Source organism: Delphinus delphis, chromosome 7 (assembly GCF_949987515.2).
Source record: "Delphinus delphis chromosome 7, mDelDel1.2, whole genome shotgun sequence".
NCBI classification, from domain to species: Eukaryota; Metazoa; Chordata; class Mammalia; order Artiodactyla; family Delphinidae; genus Delphinus; species Delphinus delphis.
The window spans coordinates 28,861,601-28,880,113 of NC_082689.1; the positions used below are offsets into that span (position 1 = coordinate 28,861,601).

The window sequence follows — 18,513 nt, forward strand, 5'->3', positions numbered from 1 at the left end:
CATTGTTGTAGTTCCACCCATTTCCTGGTTTCATACTAGTGAAGGGACAAAGGATTGATCTGCTTATGGCCCAGCAAATGCCCTGTGGTGGAAGGTTTAATCCCAGCTGGCCCACAGTGCGTCCTGAAATCAGTCTCACTATAACCAGAACATTGAAACTCTGAAGCGTCCATAACGATGTGATCTGTGAGACAATAATGCTCACCATACGTAAAATGTGACGTAAGTGTCCAGTATGGTGGTAAGTACTTCACATGTATTTTCTCAATTGCTACAACCTAATAGTTTTTAGTATTTCACAGATAAAGAAGCAGTACTGGAGAAGTTTAATTAGTCATTCAAGATTTTTTGAAAAACTCATGGCAAGGCTGAAACTTAGGCCCATATCTATTGGAAACCAGAGTCTGGTTCTTAGTCAATGTGCCAGAGAGATACCCTGAGAGACTAAGATGGGATGGGAAAGGAGAGAGAGACAGAAAGAGAGAAAAAGAGAAGACAAGCATGTGAGTGTGTGTGTGTGTGTGTGTGTGTGTGTGAGATACTGTGATTTATAATAAGAAATATATATTTGTTCTTCATCCCAGTTTCTTGCACAGAGCTCCTAAAACCCTTAGAATTTTCTAATCAATGAGAATGATAAAGGTGCCTTTTGTTATATTAGTGAGGTGACTTTTGAACCACACCTAAGGATGGGGGCTGGTTGCCAGTGGAATCAACTGTGTGATCAGAGGGTTAGAACTTTCAGTCCCCCCACCTCCTACTCCCCACCTCCACGGAGGCGAGAGGGACTAGAGATTGAGTTCAACCACCAGTGGCTAACGATTTAATCAATCATGTCTGTATAACAAGGGGTAGTCGGGGTGAACCCATGGAGATTCAGGGAGGGTGGTGGCTGAGAGAAGGTGTGGGGGCTCCGCACCCTTTCCCCATATCTTGCCCTCTGCATCTCTTCCATCTGGCTGTTCCTGCATTATATCCTTTTATAATAAACTGATAATCTAAGTAAGTAAATTGTTCCTCTGAGCTCTGTGAGCCACTCTAACAAATTCATCAGACCCAAGGAGGAGGTTATTGGAATCTCCAATATAGAGCATGTCAGTCAGAAGCACAGGTGACAACTTGGACTTCTGATTGGTGTCTGAAGTTGGGGGGTGGGCGGCAGACTTGTAGGACTGAGCCGTTAACCTGTGAGATGTGACACTGTCTCCCAGTACATAGGGTCAGAATTGAGTTGAATTGTAGGATGACCAGCTGGTGTCAGAGAATTACTGATTGGTGTGGGAAAAACCTCCACACATTGGAATTGGTGACAAGAATTATAGTGACTGTTACACTAATATGATTTACTAATTTCATTTCTTCCTCAATTCTTTAGGGTGAACAGCTTATCCAGGACCTTTGTTATCCCATCTGGAGAGAGTAATTAAGACCTCAGACACCCTCCATAGTTGAAGAAACATGGTTTCCAGGGGCATCCATTCAAATGAAAAATCTAGACAACCCCCTCCTACTCCCACTTTCTCAGAAGCAAAATAGAGACCTGGGCACCTCGTCTGTACTATAGTCACTGCCTGGGTGTTAGCATCTGTTGCTGTCTCTCAAGGGTCCTTCCTTGGCTCCCCTCCCCCAGATGTTCTTATTGTTATTTTAAAGTCCTAAATTTGGCTTGACCCAGGCTGGGGAAAGTTATCTTTCTTTTTCACTTCTCCTTCAGGTGAAAAACGAGGCTGACATATTTATGGATTTTTGTTACTTCTTTAATAAATGGCTCCCTGGGATGCGATTCTAGGAAAATGGCCCTTTAAGGAATAATGTCTCAGAAGGTGGTGACTGAGCAGAATTAGCCATTGTGGGAAGAGGCACTCCACACTAGGCATTTCCAGGAGACTGGCGGTGGTCAGAAATGCTCCTATTGATTCTGTCCACAGAAGTGTACACGTGTCGGTAAAATGCCTTTCACGGACATTTATAGGACTTTAGGATGAAGAGAGAGATGCTTTTCCTCTCCGCTGTCGTTTCAGATGGAAGAAGTAGGGCTGAGACATGCCAGAGAACTTGTCATACTTCTTCAAGAATCTGAAATACTTTTCTGAAGAACAATTCCCTCCAGTCTCTTCAATGACACTCTGTTTCTCTTGAGGGAACAGGAAATAATGACTCTGAGTATTTCATAGGGTGCTGGAAGAAGAAGGAGTCTTCCTGATGTAGTTGTATAATTTCCTCATTTTTAAAGGTGAGGAAACTGAGGCCCAGGGCAGTAAAGGAAGTCACCCTTGATCTCACAGTGAGTTTGCATGTGTGAGTCAGGCCAAAGCTCAGTTTCCCTTTTTGGTGCCCTATAATTACCTGGGAACAATCTCAAGAAAACATGTTCCAAACCCTGGAACCCAAGGCCTCAGCCCTTCCTTTTCCCTTTTTTGCTCGTTGCTCACCTGTGCTTTGTTCAGCAATGGCCCTGATGTAGCCAGTTCACCAGGCAGCCCATGGACTCCTCAGAGACCATTAGTCTTGGGCTCTTCCGTCAAGGGCCCTGATTCATTTCTAGCCATGATTGCATCAGGGTGCACATGTGTCTCTGTGTGAGAGATGTGGGTATTTCTCCAGTCACATGTGAGAGTTTGCCTCAGCTACCCACCCCCATCACACTCTCTCAGCTATGGCTAAAGAATAAAGCCAGGAAGGAGGCAGCCACTTGGGATTTCATGCAGACTAGAGGTCTGGTCCTCTTAAAGATTATAAATGCTGCCACAGGAGACATTAAGAATTAAAATCATGATTTTATTGGGCGTTTCCTTTGTGATCCTTACTAGCATTTTGAGTCAGTGAATAAAGTGAGGCTGGCGTTTTGATTGGCTTCTTGCAAAAGTGGTTGGGCAGGTACTCAGGCTTTTTGGGGAAGTGTATGGACATCTTCAGATAAAAGGTTTTATATGAGGGAAAGGTTATTGCTATTATTTTGAACTTTCAGAGTGGTTTCGTTTTTGCATATTTATGATATTAATATAGCTTTAATAGAAGGCTTAATGTGCAAGTTGCTAAGCACATTGCCCAATGGAAAAAAAAATAATGATACAACTACTGCAATGATAAGGCAGTTTTCACCCGCACTTTAATTATCTCTCTTTCTTAAGTAGAAAGACTTGGTGAAATCTTAAAAGTACGCTGGAAAAGTTTCTAGAATGAAATAGTTTAATTTTAAGATTTATGTTTTAGGTAAAGACTAAATAGTATTCTCTCCATTTGAAAAAACAAAAAAAGGTGAAAGTTAAAAGTTTCGTAATTGTGTGATATCTGTTACTATCAGAGAAATTGGATGTTGAAATGGACAAGCAAGACTGAAAACTGACGTGGATATATTCTTAAAAACTGTGTGAAAGAGGCAGGGGGTGTGGGGTTCTTTAGTGAAATAAATCTGACGTTGACCTAAACCTATTTTAGCACTGGGCTTTGGTGTAGACTATGCATTACTTGAGTAGGAAAGTCTGGGCACAATTCTTTCTTAAATAGTTGAAACTGTGGCTTTGGGCTTGTAGATCATGTTTTATTAATTTTCAAGAAACTGGATGCTGTCCACTGTGTCTGTGGATGGAAATTTTATTGCAGAAACTGTTTACTGTTATGTAAGTCTGTCTCATACAACCACGTGAGTTGGCTCTGCTACATATTTACAATCTCTAGCTTTTGCTGGGTCCTCACTGCACCCATAATCCTATGCCTCCTTTCCCCAAGAAAATATTTAAATTTTTCACTGTTCTCATTCTGAGCAACCCGGCTCATGACATTACCTCTTAATTCACAGAAAACGTACATCCGATCCAGCAAGAGCTCTCTCAACTTCTTTCTTCTGTCATGTAGAAACAGTGACACGCACACCTCTCCTTCCCTCCCAAGTCCCCCTTTGTTCAGACCTAGCCCCTCTACGTGAGTTCTGGGTTGCAGTCACTTCCATCCCCCATCTTCTCAGGGAGCTCAATTAATCACTCTTCCCTCTACTAGGTGCTTTCAATCACTCTTTTTCTATTGGTTTCTTGTTCTCAGCACATAAATATGCTCAATTTTTCCCCATCTTAAAAAATATATATACGACTTTCCCTTGACCCAGGGTGTCCTAGCTATCGTAAGTCTCCTTTCCATATACCGTCATAAGAGGAGCTTATACTTATTCTTTCTACTTCCTTATGTTTCATTTATTACTTAGCTAGGCTCAGCCTTACTTCCATCCCCACCGCTCCCCATGAAATGCTCTCACCAAGATCATTTAGCATCTCCTAAACTCCAAATCCAGTAGACCTTTTGTTAGGCCTCTGATTATTTGGCTTTCTGTGGTAGCTGCTTAGGGTAAAATCTTCCACATGATCTTTGACTCTCTCTCTCACATCCCACATCTGATCCAACAGCTCTACTTTCAAAATCTATCTAGAATTCAACTACTTCTCACCATCCCATTGCCACCTGGTCCAAGTTAGGATCACTTTTTGCCTGCATTATTGCAATGGTTTCTTAACTGGTCTCCTAGCTCCTGCCCTCACCCTCCACACCCTGTTATCATCCTGCAGCCAAAGAGTTTAAATGCTTAAACTAGGCTATGCTGTTTCTCTCCTCCTCACTCTCCGATGACTGCCATCTAGCTCTGGGTAACGAAGTTCTCAGTAGAAGCCGCAAGGCCCCACAGGGTCCTCCCCCTATTCCTATCTGTTTCCATCTCCTACCACTGCTCTTGCCTCCCAGAGCTAGGACTAGCATGAAGCTCTCAGAAAGCGCCTGGGGTGCAAAACTGAACAAGGACCCCACTCTCAGGGTCTTGAAACATTATTGACAACTTCTTAAAATCCCTCTTCTTAAAACTCTTCTTTCCTTGCTTATGTTGCCCAGTTTTCCTTCGATTTCTTCCACTTTCTCCTTAATTCCACCCCACTCCCATCAAAGCAGCATGGTATAGTCATGGGATGGTCAGGTTTTTGCTGTGCAAATATGGAGTTAGAGTGCTTGAGTTCAGTTTCTAGAGCCATGTGACAATAGACAGTTACACTTTCTAAGCCTCAGTTTCCTCATTTGGAAACTTTAAATAATAATGTCTACCCTGCAGTGTTGTTTTCTGATTAAGTAAGTCATGTAGATGTTTAGCATGATGCCTGGCATAAAGCCAGTGCTCAATAAATATTAATTATTATAATAATAACAACTGATATTATTACTTCTGTTTGCATCCCCTTAACCCCCCTGTCCTCTCTGGTAAACCAACTGAGTTTTTCCAGAACTGCTGCAAAATAATTCCTGATACAAATCAAGCGATTTTGTTTCTAAAGGCAAAGAAGAGAATGACATAGTTCACATTTCCTTTCTTGCAGGAAAAATGTTACGGGTCATACTTTTGCTAAGAAGCTTGAAGAACAAAGTTAATTAAAACATTCCTAGAAAGAAAGAGGAACAGAACATTACCAAAATTCCCCTATCAAATCACATGTTGAAGTTATACAATGCCAATGACATACAAGATGGAAGAGAAATTATAATCACATGTGTGGGGACCAGCAGAGATTTTTACCTGATATACCAGTGGGCTGAATCTTGGCATATGAATGGTATATACATACATAGGTGAAGTGCTTGATGACTTTAAGTTACATTTTTCTAAAACTCCAGGCTACTGGGAGATAATTTGTTTAGGTAACAATGATTTTTGTAAGTCATCCTATAAGACGCAGCATTAGGATTTATACTGTTGGAGCACTAGCTATGGGCTCAGCAAGGAACTAGATGTGTCCCTTTTGCCTGGGATAGTCTGTCTTCAGATTCTCTCTCTCTCTCTCTTTTTTTTTTTTTTTTTTTTTTTACGGTACGCGGACCTCTCACTGTTGTGGCCTCTCCCGTTGCGGAGCACAGGCTCCGGACGCGCAGGCTCAGCGGCCATGGCTCACGGGACCAGCCGCTCTGCGGCATGTGGGATCCTCCCGGACCGGGGCACAAACCCGTGTCCCCTGCATCGGCAGGCAGACTCTCAACCACTGCACCACCAGGGAAGCCCCAGATTCTCTCCTGACTGTCTCCTTCTTGCCACTTAGGTGCCAGCACCTTAATCTCCAAGAGTCAGAACCCCTCACAGTCCTTCTCCATCTCATTATCCTGTTGTATTTTTGACTGACAGCCAGCAGTCAGAGAAGGGAGTGTGGTCATCTTTCTGCTTCCTTTCTACTCTTACTTCCCCATATTTCTAAACTTGCTTTCTGACTCAAGTGTTGAAGTTCAAGGCAGGACTTAGTAAATGTTCAATGTTTTCTCTTTCTCTTCTGGACACTTCCCTAGATTCTTTGGAGATACTGCTTGTGGTCTTGTAACCTGGAGTTCCCTTAACATAAGTGAATGTATTTCTATTGTGGCAGTGTATGGGAACCCTCAACGTGGCCTCATTGCCTAGCTACAACAACGAAAAAATCCCAAGCCAGTCTCCTTTTCCTGCTCTCTCAACACATTTTCAGACAAGCTTTGGAAGCCTGCCTTGCTGCCCTCAGATAGCCTCATTATATAAGTGATGAACCTTTTCGTACCCCTTTGGTGTGGTGTCATTGGTCTTGACATTGGAACCAAATTTTGGGTAAGGGAGTCCCTCTTGCAAGGGACCACAAAAACTGGTGCAGCAGGCTGGGTGACCGCATTATTTATTTTGCTTGATATTAGTATAGCCATTCTTATAGCTCTCTTACGGTTTCTGTTTGCATAATATATCTTTTTCCATCCTTTTACTTTCAATTTATTTGTTTCTTTTGATATAAAGTATGTCTCCTATAAGTAGCAGAAAGTTGGATCTTGTTTTTGTTCTTTATATCCAATCTGATAATCTCTTCCTTTTGATTAGATTGTTTAGTTCATTCACATTTAACGTTACCATTGATATAGTTGGACTTATGTCTGACATTCTGATTTTTTGGTTCTCTGTGTCTCATGTCTTTTTGCTTGTTGTTTTTCTTCTATGTCTCCTTTACTACTTTCTTTTTTTAAAAAATGGACTTTAGTTTTTAGAATACTTACAGATTTATAGAAAAATTTAGAAGATAGAAGAGTTCCTATATATGCCACCCCTAATTTTCCCTATTATTAACTTCTTACATTAGTATGGTACATTTGCCACAATTAAAGAATCAGTATTGATATATTAATTAAATTCCATAGTTCATTCAGATTGTCTTAGTTTTTAAAAAATTGTAATAATATATATATATATATAACTTAAAAGTTACCATTTTAACCATTTAAAAATGTACAGTTCAGTGGCATTTAGTACTTTCACATTGTTGTGCACCCATCACCACCATCCATCTTTTCATCTTCCCACACCGAATCTCTGTACTTATTAAACACCAACTCCCCAGCCTCCACTCTGCTCAGCCTCTGACAACCACCATTCTGTTTTCTATTGCTATGAATTTGACTAACTAGCTACCTCATGTAAGGGGAATCATACAATATTTGTCCTTTTGTGTCTGGCTTATTTCACTTAGCGTCATGTCTTCAAAGTTCATCAATGCCAAAATTTCCTTCCTTTATAAGACTGAATAATATTCCATTGTATGTACATACCACAGTGTGTTTATTCATCTATTGATGACCAGTTAGATTGTTTCTACATTTTAGCTATTGGGAGTAATGCTGCTATAAACATGGGTACACAAATATCTGTTTGAATCTCTGCTTTTGATTCTTTTGGGTACGTATCTCAGATTTCCTTAGTTTTCACTTAATTTTTTTTCCTTCTATGATCCCATCCATGATACAACATTATATTTGGTTTTTGTATCTCCTTAGGTTCCTCTTGGCAGTGACAGCTCTCAGATTTTCCTTATTTTTGATGATCTTGATAGTTTTGAAGAACACTGGTCAAGCATATTGTAGGATGCTCCTCTACTGGAATTTGTCTAGAGTGTTTCTCATGATTAAACTGACATTGTAGGGTATGGAGAAGAGAACCGTAGAGGTCAAGTGCCATATTCATTACATCATATTAAGGATACATACTATCAGCGTGACTTATCATTGTTGATAATTGACCTTGATCATTTGGCTGAGATAATGTTTCTCAGGTTTCTCCACCACCCCTATTACTCTCACCCACCCCTATTGTCCATACTGACTCTTTGGAAGGAAGTTACTGTGAGCAGTCTACACTTAAGGAGTGTGGAGTTATGGTTCCCTCATTAAGGATGGAATATCTACATAAATTATTTGAAATTCTCCTGCCAGGAGATTTTTCTCTTCTCTCCATTTATTTATTTATTCAATCATTTTCTATGTCAGTGTGGACACATGGATATTTATTTTATACTGTGGGCTAATCCAATGTTATTTTATTTATTTATTTTGCTCAAATGGTTCCAGCCTTGGCCGTTGCGAGGTCTTTCAGTTGGCTCCTATATCCCTTTGTCATATCTCTATTAACGTAGGGTTTTAATTAATTTATTTTTTAGCATTTCCTTATTTTCTGTCATTGCAAGATGCTCTGGGTTCATCTTGTATATTTCTTGCCCCTGTCCTAGAATCAGTCATTTCTCTAAGAAAATCCTGTTTCTCTAATAAAGAGAATGGTATTAGAAACCAAAATCTGGTTGCTAGGTGTGCCCGTTATTACTGTTTTGCATGTCTCACAATTTTTTTGAAACTGGACAATTTGGTAGTATAACAACTCTAGATACTGATTCCCTCCCTTACTTCCCAGGAGTGGTGGTGGTTGTTGTTGGCTTTGTCAGTTGTTTATTTATTTAGTGACTTGGCTGAACTAATCCTGTGACATCTATTTCCCCCCTAGTGTGCAGCCCCTGTTACCAATGCTTACATTTTTCCCCCTTGTTTTTGTCTTTTAGCCTGGCTACCTGAGGATCATCCCTGGGTCTGTGTTGGCATAAGCCACTTATTGGTCAAAGGTTGTACTTAGCCCCCTTAGCCAGTTAGATTTTTGCTCTCTCTATTTTTTTTATTGCAGTATAATTGCTTTACAATGGTGTGTTAGTTTCTGCTGTACAGTGCAGTGAATCAGCTGTATGTATACATATATCCCCTCCCTCTTGGACCTACCTCCACCCCAAGCCCACCCATCTAGGTCATCAGAGAGCACCGAGCTGAGCTCCCTGTGCTATCCAGCAGGTTCCCACTAGCTATCGATTTTATACATGGTAGTGTATTTATGTCAAACCTAATCTCCCAATTCATCCCACCCTCCCCTTCCCCACTGTGTCCACACGTCTGTTCTCTACAATCTGCGTTTCTATTCCTGCCCTGCAGATACGTTCATCTGTACCATTTTGTGTGTATGGCCTCGAGGTTGCTATTACAGTTCAGGGAATTTGTGTTTATTGCCCCACGTTCAGCCAAGGGCTTGTAGCTCGGAGGTTCTTTCTCTGATTGTTCCCAAGAAGGCTCAGCCTTGGGCGTGCCCATAATCTGCCAGGTCGTCAGGGGTGAGTGTAAGTTTAGTTTTAAACCTAGGAGTCACCCTGGATCAGAATACCTATTGTTCACGGTTTGGTCAAGGGTGGTGTTTAAGCCCCTTGTGCCAGCAAGGCTTCCATCCTGGGACGACTGATCCCAGGAGGGCTTTTCCTGGCTGCTCTTTTCTCAGTTCTCTCTGTTAAACTTCTGGCTGCACTGCTGTTTTGCTTGTCTCCTGGAGCTATCATTCTCCTCTTAATTACTGTCTACCAAGATCTCCAGTGTTTTCAAAAACACCCTTACGTATGGAGCTCTCTACTCTCTGTTCCAAACAGTCAGCCCCCTCAGGCAGAGCTTCAGAACTCTTCATCCTTTGGGTCTGCCTCACCCCCTGGGTAGAACCCCCATGCCACTGCACCAGAGCTATACTCCAGTTCTATAAGAGGGCATTGCTTGGGGGGCCAGTGCCAGCCCCTGGCCTTCTTAGCTTGCCCTTCCCCAAAGGGAACCTCTATGACGGAGCTGGGCAAGGGTGATCAGGGCCCCTGTACTTTTAGTGGGCTACAGCTGGTGCAGGGCTTGGGAAGGGAGCTGCGTCCCCTAGATCATTCCTCCTAGGAACAGAGCTTCTGTAACACTAGGTTGGGGTGGAGTGGGGGAATGAGAAATATTACTGGCAACATGCCACTCTTGGGGCGAAATCATAGCCCAGACTGTGCACTTCAGGAAGGGGAGGGCTCTGTCTTCCTAGCTGCGTATGCCCAGGGTATGGGAATTAAAGGAGCAGGTCATGGCTGACATGCCATGGATGCTTGGGGCGAAATCATAGCCCAGACTGTGCACTTCAGGAAGGGGAGGGCTCTGTCTTCCTAGCTGCGTATGCCCAGGGTATGGGAGTTAAAGGAGCAGGTCATGGCTGACATGCCATGGATGCCTGTTGTTCTTATGAAATTTAGTAGATTATCTTGAATGAATATTCCTCCTTTTGCTCTATGCCCTTAAGATAATTTCCAGGGACTTTTAAGTGATTTTACTTTAATTTTTGTAATATCTCCAGTTAAATTGTTGTTATGCTAAGGAGAGTCCACTGGAAGTCCCATCCACCCAACTTTTATATTCTTTTACACCAACAATTATGTTCCCTACCATGAATACGAGAGACAGTCTTCCACTATGTTGATGTTGCTGCTGCCACGGATTGCTTGGTGGGGAGGTGGGGCTTGAGAATCAATGAGAATGTGACAACTATAGGAGAGCTAAGGAAAGAACTGTCCCTACCATCAGTGGGGAAGGAAACAGGTTTTATTTTTTATCCGTGGCTTCTGATTGTAATTCAGGTTGATGATCATCATCCTGGCCCTCTTACTACATTCCTTTCAGCCTTCTGGGGGTCCTGATATAGCCATCTGATGCTTCCTCAGGCATCTGAACTAATATCAGCATCAAGGAGCATCTGTTCACTGTGAGGAGAGAAAATGCGTATTAATTGCAGCAGGAGGAATTTGGGCTAAATGTGAGGAGATCGTCCCTGATCAAAAGCATTAGCCTGAGAGGTCTTTTCAAGTGTAAATCAGATCATGCCGCTCTCCTGCTTCAAGCCCTCCAACGGCTGCCCAATGAAATTAGAATAAAGTCCAATCTCTTAACCAAAACCTACACTTCATTTCACTCTCTGTCATTCACCATGCTCCAGTAACTCAGGCTTTCTTTCTGTCCTTCAAGTCCACCAGGCTTGCTCCTGTCCTAGGACCACTGCGTTCACTAGTTCCTCTGCCTGGAATCCCCTTGCTCAGATCTCCACATGGGTAACTGTGATCAACCATCTTAATGCCAAGGTCACCTTCTCAGGAGGACTTTCTGGCCCACGATATCTAAGGTAGGTTCCCCTCACTCCCACTCTTCATTGTTCGCTCTTCGTTATTAACCTGCTGCCACTCTCCCACTAGAGTGTAACTTCCAGGCGGCAAGAATCTTGATGAATCTTGATTACGCTGTCTGCTCTCTTCTAAGTACTAGAAGTGCTTGCCATCCAGTGGGAATTTAATAAATCCAAAGAATAAATGGAAGAATGAAAACATGGATGGAATGAATAGCCATAGTTTTCTTTATAGGTTTTAAAGAAGTGAATAAAATACTCTCTTGATGAGGTGTCTCAGAAGAGGGGCCTAGATAAGAGTCAGTGGTGAGGTCTTGTAATGTGGGGATTCACTTTACTAGTAGAAGAGTGCTTTATAGAAAGTGGCAGACTGAAGTGTTTTCCAGGGAAATAAATCCTCCAAACAGGAACAATTCAACATATATTCAATTATTCAGTTGTTCAGAACCTGGTTTTTAGTTCCACTTTGGCCCCTGAATGAAATAATTTCATGTGCACTTGTGCCCTGTTTTGTTATAACACCCAAGGGCAGGCGCAGTAAGAGTGATAGCACCACTGTTGACCTCATATACTTGTGATTGCAATAACTTTGAATATTATGACTCATGGAAGACACAGAAACCCCAAATAATGCTGCCTTTGCCAATTTAAACGAAGCCTGGCTCCTTTCTATTTCATCAATCAAATGAATGTCCCTTTCCTTACCCCAGTGATTAAACCAACTATTTTGTTCCAAGATGTATTTTCTTTATCAATTACTGTGCTGAGAAATTCTTTCATCTTGGATTTAGAAACTAATCTTCTTATGAGAAATGCAGAAAAATGACCCTGGTTTTAACAAGTCTAGGACTTTGAAATCTGCATTACGGAAGGGTATGGAAACATGATGTTTGATCAGGGGAGGTAAGGGAGAATTGTATAGGCTCTGACTAATAAATAATGAACCAGATACATCTATACATGAACTATTGTGTACCTGATCTGTTTGCTCTTTAAACTCTTAGCAAAGATTACACATAAAGAATAATTATTACATATTTCCTTTGAAATGGTGACCAAGAGTACTGAGAAATTACACAGTGCACCGAACAGGGCATAGTGGCCAGATTTTAAGTGGCCTCCCCCCACAAATCCCCAGTTCCCGAAGTAGAGATGTGAATTCTCAAGTGCCCAAATTGTTAATAACTTCAGAAGTTCACACAAGAAAACCAATATTTCAAAAATTCTTTTATCATGATAATTTTCAAACATACAAAATTATTGAAAGAATAGTACAATTATTTACCCATATACCAACCACCTAGATTGCACAATTGTTAATATTTTACGAATTATTTGGATGTAATACTTTATATTTGAATACTTCAGTACTCATCTCCTAAAAAGAAGAACACCCTTCGGTATAGTCACATTTAGGACCATGAACAGTAATTCTCTAATATCATCTAATAGTTAAATTCAAATTTCCCCAATAGTCCCTGAAATATCTTTTATGTATGTTATTTTTCAAATGAGGATTCATTCAAAGTCATGCGTTGCATTTGGTGTTTCTGGTCTCTTAATCTGGAACCGATTCCACCCCTATTTTTTTTTTTTTTCCATGACATCAGTTTTTGAGAGACTAGGCCAGTTATCTTGCACAGCTTCCCACATTTTGAATTTTTCTTATTGTTCTATTGTGGTGTTATTTAACTTTTTCCCCTCTATCTCCTATATGTCTTGTAAATTGGAAGTTAGGTCAAAGGCTTAGTTCAATTCAGGTTAAACATCTATGTCAAGGGTTCTTCAAAAGTGATCCATACTGCATCACAGCAGGAGGCATGTAAGGTTAGAATATTCTACTACTAATGACGCTAACTTTTAAAGTTCTTTAACTTCAGTGTTTCTATAAGAAAACAGTTTATATTTGGACAGTAGAGAGCTCCTTTGTGCTAAAATTAAGGTGATGTGCAGCTTACAAAACAGATACAAGCAACAGTTTGCAGGGATAGTCTAAAATGATGACTCATTATCCATTATTCCATCAGTGATGGGGGAGATACAACTGGATGTCAAAGGGACTTGAGAAATAGCTGAAGTCAGGCTACCTCTCCCCAGGAAGATGAGCAAATTCCCATGTGGCCTGGATCCTGGCAGTAACTTCAGGGAAGTGGACTTGGGTGCCTGGGTGACACCGGGTAAAGGGCTTAGGAAGTTGGTGTCGCTCTTCCCCTAAATTTTAGGAAAATTTCCAGGGAAATAATTAAACAGCCCAAGTGGAATTTCTGGCCCTATTACTTGTACTGCTGTTATTTCAAGTGCAACGACTTTATCCATTTGATTTAAAAAACTGGTTCCTGCTTTAAAAAGCTTTGGGGCACCAGAACAGTAAAATTGTCCAATAAAATGCTGTTGAATCAATTGACAGTACCACATTTAGAAACACAGTGTATCACAGAGCAACATAAATGCCACGACCAGTGTGAGATTCCCTGTGGCTACACAGATTTTTAAAGACAGGCTTTACACTGGATTACACATGTGTAAACCTGGGTCTGGTTGAACCAATGAAGGCAGACGGCATGATAGAAAAGCATGTCCTTCCCCTGATTTAGATGCACAAGGTGGGGAGCTAATAGCACCCTCAAATTACTATCAAAGCTAAACTTTATCTCTTGTTTACTGGGCCCTGGGCTAAGAGACTCACATTCTGTGCCTCATTTAATTGTCACAACAAATGTATAAAGTCACTTGTTTAATGAATAAGATATGTGTGTGCGTGCGCACGTGCATGCATCCTACTACGTGCAAGGAATTTCATTTTACTGGGCTCTGGAACAAAATCAAAATCCAAAACACACAGGGCTCCTCAATTCGGGCTGACCTCAGTTCGGGCTGACCCTAAATAGTAAGGGTCTTGGATTTGTAGATAAAACCTGATGAGGGGCTACATGTCAACAAGTTATGTAACTGCTAATGCAGGCATTTCAGGTTAGGAAATCTTTCCGTTCTGACCATTACATGGACTGTGTGCTAACAGGCATTTTGGAGGTCTGTTAAAACTGATCACAGTGTAGGCAACATACTAGCATAAGAATGGGCTCAAGGAAGCTGATGTTGTAAGAAAGGAGTGATGGAGAGAGAATCAAGAGGCAAGAGGTTTACATGAAAAGTATCTCCCATATGGATTGATCATATTTGCTGTGTTTTCTTTCACTAATAGAAACTAAACATAATAAGAAAAAAAGCCCACTTTAACAGAACACATTTATGTTTCTATTTTGGGCAGAAGGATTTTTATGAGGAGATGTAGTGGCTTATTTCAGAGAGGGGTGTTTCAACAGTAACAGGGCAAACAGGAGAGACTTCTTTTCATTTGCACAGTTTGGTTGAAAGCTTATCAAACTTATACAAGTGCAGAGACTATGAGGTGAAAACACACTTGAATTTTTTTTTTTTTTTTTTGCGGTATGCGGGCCTCTCACTGTTGTGGCCTCTCCCGTTGCGGAGCACAGGCTCTGAACGCGCAGGCTCAGCGGCCATGGCTCACGGGCTCAGCCGCTCCGCGGCATGTGGGATCTTCCCGGACCGGGGCACGAACCCGTGTCCCCCGCATCGGCAGGTGGACTCTCAACCACTGCGCCACCAGGGAAGCCCTGAATTTTTTTTTAAAAGACCGAGAAAACAACAGCATCTGTCATTGTTTGGGACTTTATAGTGTTCAAATCCCTTTCAGATACTATATCAGAAATACCTTATGTGTATCTTTTCATCCTCATTGGATTCTCTCATCCTCACTCACCCTATGGCCTGGACTCTCAGCTCCGTGTTCTAAACAGCTGCCCCTCCTGAAGCTGTGGGGCTGTAGGATTTCACCACTGTGGACAACTTGCCACAGGCTTGGGGACTCTGGCTCTTCCAGACACTTTCAGACTTGGGTGAAATATCGCACTAAAGGACATAGGAGTAGGCTTCCTGGGTGATTTCAAGGGGTGGAGGGATGGGGCAATCTGGAAGTATTGGACAGTAAATTCTTCAGTGGGCAAATATTCGTCAGTGTTTCATCTTTCCTTGATGGGTTGCTTTGAGGTATAGTTTCTGCATAGATATCTTGCATGGTCCTGTGAATATGCCTGTCAAATGACTGGTTGTGACCCTTTGTGGCTTCACATGAAGCACTGGTCAATGTGGTAACTCATCATCTTTCCATTCCTTCCCATTCTTCTTGTCTCGTTTCCTTTTGCCTTCACTCTGGATGCCCTGGGATTGTACCTTCCAAATAAAGCACCAGTACTTAATCCCTGCCTCAGGCTCTGTATTTTAGGAAACTGGGTCTCATACACGTATTTGTTTCCAACTCCTTCCAATACTTTGAAGTACACAAGAATGTTAGTGTTAGTCATACTTTAAAGGTGAGAAAACCGAGGCTTGGAAAGTTTAAGTGATTAGTCTGAGATTACATTCATCTATTTGTTCATTAATTCACTCATTTATTTAACAGACATTTCTCAAGCACCTTCTGTGTGCTGATGGAGTCTGAGACAGACAAGATCTCTGCCTTCACGGAACTTAAATTGTAAGTTAGAGGAGACAGATGGCACGTAAGTACCATCAATATCTGCTGAATGAATGAATTAATGAACAGATGCAAGAGTCTTATCTTTCCCAGGTTAACTACTTAGATTTTAAAAAAACATATCAAATTTCAAATTATTTCCCCCAAAAAACCTTTTTTGGGGTGCTATTGTTTTATTGTTGTCCTGTACTTCTGCTTAATCTGCCCATCGAGTAATCCAGTATTTGTTGACTACCAAATGATTAGTAGGCTCCAGGTACTTTTAGGACAATATAGGCAAGAGGGGACAACAGGTACAAAGACAACAAAGTATAAACAAAGCCTGGGTGACTTCAGAAACAGAAAAGAGGCTGGTGTGTCTCGGAAGTAAAGGGGGAGAGGGAGAGAGGTGTGGGATGAGGTCAGAGAGATGAGCAATAACCAGAGCATACAGAGTTCTGAAGAAGGCTTATGATTTATAAGGACAGTGGGAAACCACAGGAAGGTTTTAAGTGATATGATTAACATGATTGCTAAGTGGTAATTCTCAGGCCTTCTGACTCCTGGACCTAAGGACTTCTTCTACACGAAGCAGGTGTCAGAGTTGGGACTAGAAGCTAAGCTCCGAGGCTCCCAATTTCTGACAGAGTGGAGCCAGCTTCATAACGGTAGCTCAGATAGGAGGCCCTCCGACAATGCCGCAACGTGACTCCAGTGGGACCCCTTCCCCTACAACAGATGAAAAGACAGACTCATGGAGTCACTGCCAGCCAAACAGGACTTGACCGTTCCATCTGTAGATTGGGAATGATATAACCTTTTATTCAATAGTGAGGTGGAGGGGCAGAGACCTTCAGGTCCTTGGGAGCAGGGAGCATGTGACCTTGGGCTGCTGAGAATCAGCTGTGGTTCAAATCAGTCTGAGTAATCCAGGCATCAGACCAGCAGTGCCTGTCCTATTCATTTAATAGGTGAAAATTATGATATTGCCTTGTCTGGTGTAAGAGAACTGGGTGGTTATGTTCAGTGACAAGAGAGGTGTCAGCATGGGTTTCACACTGTTTTGAACATCATCCAGAAAAGTCACAGGCAAGATGGGTAAGTGCGGCCTGATTAATAAAGTTTTGTTTTGTTTTTGTTAGTTTTGTGTGCAAGGATGATGGATTTTCCTACACGGGGTGCCTTTGCAAGGGATTCTGTGATCCTCAATAAATGGGTGTGGGAATGAAAATGTAGGGGTCACTGTCCTGAGGAGGATTCAGGACTTATCCATAGGTTTGAAGTTTGGCTCTCCCTTTGCCTCCCAACTTCCATTTTCTTAAGAGAGAACTCCAGCCTGGGGACACAGCTCCCCTTTTCCCTGGGATGCTTCCCTCCAGGAATTGTGGATCAGGCAGTCCTCAAGCCTTCAGTAACTCACGAACCTTGGGCCTTTGCCCCACAAGTCCCCTGTGTGGACACCCCTTAATCCCCAGCCTATTCTCTCTTCTGGCTCTGCAGCTCTCAATTCAATAGTTTGCCTTGAGGCCAGCAGAGACTGTTCCTATTCAGCTGACCACTAATTGATATTTTGATGTTATTAATGTGTATTCATCTGCTCCCTTTCTTCTCCCAAAAGGAGCGAGGGAGACAAACATTTCAGAATAGAGATGAGGGGACTGATGGGGTGATCATGTAGGTTTGGGGGAAAGGGGAGAGGAAATTGAAAACATGGTGAGCTTGATGGAGCCAAGGAGGTAGAGCAGATGCCAAGGAAAGCTGGTAAACAACAGTGTTTGTGCATCGCAGAATCACACCTGCTCCGAGTCCACTGTCTCACCAGCCTGCCCCCATCAGCCCGGCGTGTCTTAGCAATTCCCCAGCTGTCAGCTCCCTACCTGCCCGGCTCTGGCTGCTCGGCTCAGAGCTGCTCCCCTGGGCCTCTCTCTGGCTTGTCAGTGGGCTGCGTCAGCATCACGCCACACTGTCTCCCGTTGGCCCGGTGATCAACGCCTGACGGGCCGGCCCTCTCTCCCCTCTCAGCTAGGGCCAATGGGAGTCAGGGGAAGGTTTTGGTTACAAATGAAAATAAAATAAATAAGTCATACTCCTGCACTCCAGAGTCTGGGAGAAACATCTTCATGGCCTCGTAAATCTTTCTTTTTAAATTTGTCCTTCTCCTTCCAGATGCCCCTCCCAATCCCCTGCGCACACTTGGCGGCCCCTCACGGTGCAGGGAATGCAAAATGAGAGGCTTGGGCTTAGGCTAGATGTCAGTAAACTCCCTCCCCTGCGAACCCCCAAAGGCATTTGTGCTGTGCGTGTGTGCGTGTGTGTGTGTGAAGACAGGAACCAGCCAGCCAGGATCCAGGCCAGTGACAGCTTGTCCCCTCCTCTTCTGACCTTTGCAACAAGACACCCAGCCCCCTCCCAAATCCCCCCTCACCTGGCTAAATTACCCCCAAAGCTTGTGGTTTCTTTATTTCTTTCCATTACAGGGGGCTCTGATAATTAAATGCAATACTCTATTTTAAGATGCCTAGGAGTTTTTCTAACTAGATATTAGACATTTTATTAAAGCTCGTTGACTTTGAATGTTTTGCTTAAGACTTCGTCGTCTATTTAAAGACACATCTTAAGACAGGGGATGCTATTAATCTCATACACCTGAATGTGAATAACAGTGCCCAAAAGTTGGGCCTCAGAG

The 18,513-nt window shown here is 42.4% G+C and overlaps 1 long non-coding RNA gene across 1 annotated transcript in view; it reads left to right on the forward strand.

Moving 5' to 3' along the window:
• Window positions 1-15,887, forward strand: part of LOC132428409 (uncharacterized) — a 184,438-nt gene extending 168,551 nt beyond the window's left edge. Inside the window, exons 5-6 of the long non-coding RNA XR_009520113.1 lie at window positions 11,140-11,293; window positions 15,774-15,887. This is a non-coding gene — a long non-coding RNA (uncharacterized lncRNA). The remainder of the gene's footprint in view (window positions 1-11,139; window positions 11,294-15,773) is intronic.
• The last annotated feature ends 2,626 nt before the right edge of the window (window positions 15,888-18,513 follow it).